General features: G+C 38.0%; 1 non-coding gene across 1 annotated transcript; it reads left to right on the top strand.

The window, feature by feature from the left end:
* Window positions 1–1,183: 1,183 nt before the first annotated feature.
* LOC130952431 (small nucleolar RNA R71) lies at window positions 1,184–1,287 on the top strand. Its single transcript, XR_009074612.1, has one exon. It is a non-coding gene; the product is annotated as a small nucleolar RNA R71 (small nucleolar RNA).
* The last annotated feature ends 6,188 nt before the right edge of the window (window positions 1,288–7,475 follow it).

The following is a 7,475-nucleotide window of genomic DNA, read 5'->3' as shown; positions in this document are numbered from 1 at the left end:
ACTTGATCCTAAGTCACACAGAGCCTTTTCAAAAGGTCATGGTACCTATGGTGCAAGGTATCAAGAACCTTCCGGGATCTTCTTTCTTTTGAGGTAACTTCAGCTGAACCAATGCACTTAGTTCATTGATGGGCAATGGAGGTTCATCCTCCCTAGTCTCATTACCAAATAATTTAGCATTCAGCTTCATGATTGCTCCTAGATATTGAGCAACTTGCTCTTCAGTAACATTTTTGTCCTCTTCAGAGGAAGAATATTCGTCAAAGCTCGTGAATGGTAATAGTAAGTTTAATGGAATTTCTATGGTCTCTAGATGAGCCTCAGATTCCTGTGGTTCCTCAATAGGGGACTCGTTGTAGTCCAGTGGACGTCCCATGAGGTCTTCCTTACTGTGAATCACGTCCTCCTCCTCTTCTATAGGTTCGGCCATTTTGGTTATATTAATGGCCTTGCACTCTCTTTTTGGATTCTCTTCTGTATTGCTGAGGAGAGTACTAGGAGGAGTTTTAGTAATTCTTTTACTCAGCTAACCCACTTGTGCCTCCAAATTTCTTATGGAGGACTGTGCCTCAGTCATGAAACTGAGGGTAGTCTTAGATAGATCACATACTATATTTGCTAAGCTAGAGAGGCTCTGTTCAGAATTCTCTGTCTGTTGCTGAGAAGATGATGGGAAAGGCTTGCTATTGCCAAACCTGTTTCTCCCACCATTATTGTTATTGAAGCCTTGTTGAGGCTTCTGTTGATCATTCCATGAGAAATTTGGGTGATTCCTCCATGAAGGACTATAGGTGTTTCCATATGAATCTCCCATGTAATTCACCTCTTCCATTGCAAGATTCTCAGGGTCATAAGCTTCTCCTTCAGAGGAGGCGTCTTTAGCTTGCAATCCAGTCAGACTCTAAAAAATCATATTGACTTGCTGAGTCAATATTTTATTCTGAGCCATTATGGCATTCAGAGTATCAATCTCAAGAACTCCTTTCTTCTGAGTCCCCCATTATTCACAGAATTTCTTTCAGAAGTGTACATGAACTGGTTATTTGGAACTATTTCAATGAGTTCCTGGGCTTCTACAGGCATTTTTAGATGAAGAGATCTACCCGTAGAGTGGTCCAATGACATCTTGGATAACTCAGACAGACCATCATAGAATATACATATGATGTTCCATTCTGGAAACATGTCAGAAGGACACCTTTTGGTTAATTGCTTGTATCTTTCCCAAGCTTCATAGAGGGATTCACCTTCCTTCTGTCTGAAGGTTTGGATGTCCACTCTGAGCTTACTCATCTTTTGAGGTGGAAAGAATTTGGTCAAGAAAGCATTGACCATCTTGTCCCAAGAGTTCAGGCTTTCTCTAGGTTGTGAGTCCAACCATGTCCTAACTCTGTCTCTTATAGCAAAGGGTAAAAGCATAAGTCTGTAGACCACGGGATCAGCCCCATTGGTCTTAACAGTATCACAGATCTGTAAGAATTCATATAAGAACTAATGAGGATATTCTAATGGAAGTCCATGAAACTTGCAGTTCTGCTGCATTAGAGAAACTAATTGAGGCTTAAGCTCAAAGTTGTTTGCTCCAATGGCAGGAATTGAGATGCTTCTTCCATAGAAGTTGGAAGTTGGTGTAGCATAGTCACCAAGCATCTTCCTTGCATCTCTGGCATTGTTGTTATTTTCGGCTGCCATGTCTTCTTCTTTTTCAAAAATTTTTGTTAGGTCTTCTCCAGAGTGTTGTGCTTTAGCTTCTCTTAGCTTCCTCTTCAGAGTCCTTTTAGGTTCAGGATCAGCTTCAACAAGAATGTCTTTATCCTTGTTCCTGCTCATGTGAAAAAGAAGAGAATCGAAAAGAAGAGAAATCCTCTATGTCACAGTATAGAGATTCCTTTATGTGAGTAGAAGAAAAGAAGAATAGAAGAATGAGGTAAAGAGAAAAGAAAGAGAATTCGAACATAGAGAGGGAGAGTGGGTTCGAATTTTGAGAAGAGAAGTGTTAGTAAATGAATAAAATAAATAGAAAGAGAGAGAGGGAAATTCAAAAATTAGAAGAAATAAAATAAAATTAGGATTTAAAACACTTAGTTAATTAAAATGGTTTTTGAAAAGGTTGTTAGTGGTTTTCAAAAATTAGAGAGAGAAAAGTAGTTAGGTGGTTTTGAAAAATAAGAAATAGTAAACTTTTAAAATCAAAACAAAACAAACAATTAATTAATTGAAAAAGGTTTGAAAATCAAATTTTGAAAAGATGAGAAGTTAGAAAAAGATTTTGAAATTAAAATTTGAAAAAGATATGATTTGAAAAAGATTTGATTGAAAAAGATATGTTTGAAAAAATATGATTGAAAAAAGAAATTAAAAAGATTTGATTTTTAAAATTAAAATTGTTTACTTGACTAACAAGAAACTAAAAGATATGATTCTAGAATTTAAAGATTGAATCTTTCTTAATAAGAAAGTAACAAACTTGAAATTTTTTGAATCAAATCCTTAATTGTTAGCAAGGTTTTCGAAAATATGAAATAAAAATAAGAGAAACATTTTGAAAATCAATTTTAAAAATTTTCAAAAATATTAAGAAGAAAAATGAAGAAGATTTGAAAAGATAGAATTTTTTTCTTTTAAATTGAAATTTTGACTTGACTTAACAAGAAACAACTAAATTTTAAAAAACCTTTGACTAAGTCAACCCAAAAATTTCGAAATTTATAAGTAAAACAAGGAAAAGATATTTTTTTTGAATTTTGAATTTTAATGAAGAAAGAGAAAAACAACAAAATGACTCAAGACATGAAATTTAAGATCAAAACAAAGAAAACATGCAAGAACACTTTGAATGTCAAGATGAACACCAAGAACACTTTGAAGATCATGATGAACATGAAGAACTTATTTTTTTGAAAAATTTTTAAGAAAAGAAACACATGCAAGACACCAAACTTATAAATTTTTAAACTTTTGACTCTAAAAATTCGAAAATGCATATGAAAAACAAGAAAAGACACAAGACAAGAAAATCACAAGATCAAACAAAGACAATCATCAAGAACAACTTGAAGATCAAGAAGAACAGATGCATGAGTTTTCAAAAAATGCTAGAAAAATAAAAACATGCAATTGACACCGAACTTAAAATTTGACTTTAGACTCAAACAAGAAACACAAAAAAATTTTTGGTTTTTATGATTTTATTAATTTTTTTTGAAAAATTTTTGAAAATTAGAAAAAAAAAATTGAAATATTTTAAAAAATTTTTTGAAAATAGAACAAGAAGAAAATTACCTAATCTAAGGAACAAGATGAACCGTCAGTTGTCCAAACTCGATCAATCCCCGGCAACGGGCCAAAAATTTGGTACACGAAATCGTGAGTTCACACTTTTCTCACAACTCCGCGCAGTTGACCAGCAAGTGCACTGGGTCATCCAAGTAATACCTTACGCGAGTAAGGGTCGATCCCACGGAGATTGTCAGCTTGAAGTAAGCTATGATCATCTTGTAAATCTCAGTCAGGCGGATTCAAATGGTTATGAGGTTTTAATGATTAAAAGAGAAATAAAACATAAAATAGGATAGAGATACTTATGCAATTCATTGGCGGAAATTTCAGATAAGCGTATGGAGATGCTTTGTTCCCTCTGAGCCTCCGCTTTCCTATTGTCCTCATCCAATCATGTATACTCCCTTCCATGGCAAGCTGTACGTTGGTGGATCACCGTTGTCAATGGCTACCATTCGTCCTCTCAGTGAAAACATATCCGCTACAGTTTCCCGCATGGCTAATCAGCTATCGGTTCTCGATCGTGTTGGAATAAGATCCATTGATCCTTTTGCACACTGTCACTGCACCCAACAGTCATGAGTTTGAAGCTCATCACAGTCATCCCATCCCAGATCCTACTTAGAATACCACAGATAAAGTTTAGACTTTCTGGATCTCAAAAATGCTGCCAATTGATTCTAGCTTATACCACGAAGACTCTGATCTCACGGAATGGAAGGCTCTGTTGTCAGGAGAGGCAACCATTCGTCATGAACCAGGAGGCCAAGAGATACACACTCAAGCTCTTGCAGATAGAACGGAGGTGGTTCTCAGGCACGCGTTCATAAGGGAGGAGGATGATGAGTGTCACGGATCATCACATCCATCAGGTTGAAGTACGAGTGAATATCTTAGAACAATAATAAGCGTGAATTGAATAGAAAAATAATAGTACTTTGCATTAATTCATGAGGAACAGCAGAGCTTCACACCTTAATCTGTGAGGTGTAGAAATTGCACCATTGAAAATACCTAAGTGATGAAGGTCTAGGCATGGCCGAATGGCCAGCTCCCAAAACGTGATCAAGAGATCAAAAGTGATCTAAAGATAGTCTCAAAAATGATCTAAAGATATGAACACAATAGTAAAAAGTGCTATTTATACTAAACTAGTAAACTAGGTTTACAGAAAATGAGTAACTAAGTGCAGATAGTACAGAAATCCACTTCCGGGGCCCACTTGGTGTGTGTTTGGGCTGAGAATTGAAGCTTTCACGTGCTTAGGCTCTTCTTGAAGTTTAAACGCCAGTTTTAGTGCCAGTTTGGGCATTTAACTCCAGCTTTGGTGCTAGTTCTAGCGTTTTACGCCAGAAAAGGGTCTCTGGTGGGCGTTTGGACGCCAGTTTGGGCCATCAAATCTCGGACAAAGTATGAACTATTATATATTGCTGGAAAGCCCAAGATGTCTACTTTCCAACGCCATTGAGAGCGCGCCAATTTGGTTTCTGTATCTCCAGAAAATCCACTTCGAGTGCAGGGAGGTCAGAATCCAACAGCATCTTCAGTCCTTTCTCAGCCTCTGAATCAGATTTTTATTCCGGTCCCTCAATTTCAGCCAGAAAATACCTGAAATCACAGAAAAACACACAAACTCATAGTAAAGTCCAGAAATGTGATTTTTGCATAAAAACTAATAAAAATATACTAAAAAGTAACTAAAACATATTAAAAACTATGTAAAAACAATGCCAAAAAATGTCCTCTACAATGAAGAGGCCAACTCCCAAAATCAAAGGAAAGAACTCGACCTACTTCCAGAAGTCCGAGAAAGAGCTTGGATTAGAGAAGAAGCGTTAAAGCAACAAATGCCCTCAAGGTACAATCAGAAAGTAATCCGGCGAAGCTTCGCCAACAATGATCTCATGCTAACTCGAAATAACATCGAAGCAGGTTGATCAGGAGAAGGAAAGCTAGCAACTAACTAGAAGGGGCCCTACCGAGTTGTAGAGGTACTGGGAAAAGGCTACTACAAGGTGTCTGACCTCGAGGGGCGAGAGCTACCAAGGTCATGGCATGCCTGCAACCTAAGAAGGTACTATAGTTAGGTAGTAATAAAGATCTTAGGTCAAGGCACACTCTTTTTCCTGAAAAGGTTTTTTAATAAGGCGTCTAGCCAAGATCTACAAAAACTACCCGACTTAGAAGAGTAAGTACCTGCATGTACATGTTTTTGTCTATATGTCTACCTTTTATCTTAATAAAGTTTTTCAGATTTTCTACAAAGTTTCACTACCAAGACACATTAATCTGAACGCAAAAATTCATCCCCCGATTACAAAGCTACAGTTCGGCAAGATGAAAACCAAATTCATCATCCTATCATGATAAAGTCGGCAAGGTGAAATCCAAAATTTGCCATCCAATTACAAACAAGATCGGCAAGATGAAAAGCGACAAAAATAGATTAATGCAAGAAGTTATAAAAAGTAATCCATAGAAAGAGGCCTGACGAGGTCTGAATAAAAATAGATTACTAAAAATAACTTAAGAGAGTTTGACAAGAAGAAGTCGAACTAGATAAAGCTACAAAGTTATAAAAAGTAATCCATAGAAAGAGGCCTGACGAGGTCTGAGTAAAAATGGATTGCTAAAAATAACTTAGGATGGGCTGACATAAAAAAGTCAGACCGGACCGATTAAAGCTATAAAAGGTATAAAAGTAATCCATAGAAAGAGGCCTGGTGAGGTCTGAGTAAACATGGATTACTAAAAATAACTTAGGAAGGACCGACAAGAAGAAGTCGGACCGGACCCACCAAAGCGACAAAGTTATAAAAAGTAATCCATAAGAAAAATGCCTAACGATGTCTGATTAAAAATGGATTACTAAAAATAACTCGAGAAGGACCGACAAGAAAAGTCGGACCAACGAAGGGCGTGCGCTAAAAGGGACGCAACTCTGCCCAAAAAGCCATGACTCCACAACAAAGCTATCAGAATTGTTCAAGACAAAACTAACAAGGTTCTATGGGAACACTAGAAAGTTGCCCTCAAAGATCACTTCGACTAAAGCAGAAAGTAAACAAACGTAAGGCAATCAGAAAGAAGGTCGGAGAGCAAAATTCCAACACTTTAAAGATTCCTGGAAGCGGTAAAAATTGCAACCAACATAACAAGAAGAACAAGCTACGATAATAAAAAACTAAGAAGGCGATCCAAAAATCGACCTCAAGAGTTCAAAAGTATTTGTTTTCTCCTAAATAAAGTTGTTAAGAAAAGCAACTAAAAGTCAAAGTCACACCACGAATTACAGAACTCAGAGTTAAAAAAAGCCCATAAATCGGGCTATACAAAATACATCAGAAAAGTCACAGGGGGTTCAAAGTCTCCTCAGTGGCAGTATTTTGAGTTGCTGAGGGAGGAATAGTCTTTATGGGAATTGCATCTGCAGTTTCATCTTCTCGAGTCAGAATTTGGACATCAGGGTCGGACACCGGGTGGCCGACCTGTACAACAGAAGTCGAAGAAGTAGTGGTGGCAGAAGCTTTAACTGGCGACGCTGGAGGAGGACCTTCCTCTTCGTCATCATCTGGGGCAGGAACGATCCTGCCATCCTCAACAATATTGTCCAGACTGAAGAGAGTAAGGTCGAGCTCGGGGGCAAGAACTCGGACCTGGGCCTTCAAAATTTCATAGGCAACAGTGACACTACCCACAAGATGACCCTGGAGCTCAGCATAATCAGCATGAGTAGACTCCAGCCTCTCCCTAACCTCTAGCAGCTCGCCATAAGTTCGACCATAGCTCTCCTTCTGCTTCTTTACCATCTCCTCAATAAGGTTCGCAGTGGCCTCAGTAGTGGTAGCTCGGGCCTTCTCATTTTCCACGTCCAGCTCCAATTTGGCCACCTTTTGTTCAAGCTCACTCTTTAGCCCCAAAATTATGTCGAACTCCGACTTAGCCTCTTTCATAAGGCCTTCATCACATGAATGGAGAATCTTGGATCGTTCTAAACATTGCCGTACCCATATGAGCCATCCGGACGCTATTGCTGGTAATGAAATCTAGATGGCAAAGGATGGACACGTCGTCCATAGGAAGTCGGCCAAAAGGGGCAATTTGGTTATCAACAAACCCCACTGCATCAAAGTCGGGGGCATCCAGGTCATAAGGTTCAACAGTCTTTTGCCTCTTTGGAGGAGGACCAGTAGAAA

Source organism: Arachis stenosperma, chromosome 9 (genome assembly GCF_014773155.1).
Source record: "Arachis stenosperma cultivar V10309 chromosome 9, arast.V10309.gnm1.PFL2, whole genome shotgun sequence".
Taxonomy (NCBI): domain Eukaryota; kingdom Viridiplantae; phylum Streptophyta; class Magnoliopsida; order Fabales; family Fabaceae; genus Arachis; species Arachis stenosperma.
Note: the sequence above shows the minus strand (reverse complement) of the source record. Positions and strands in the feature narration are given on the sequence as shown.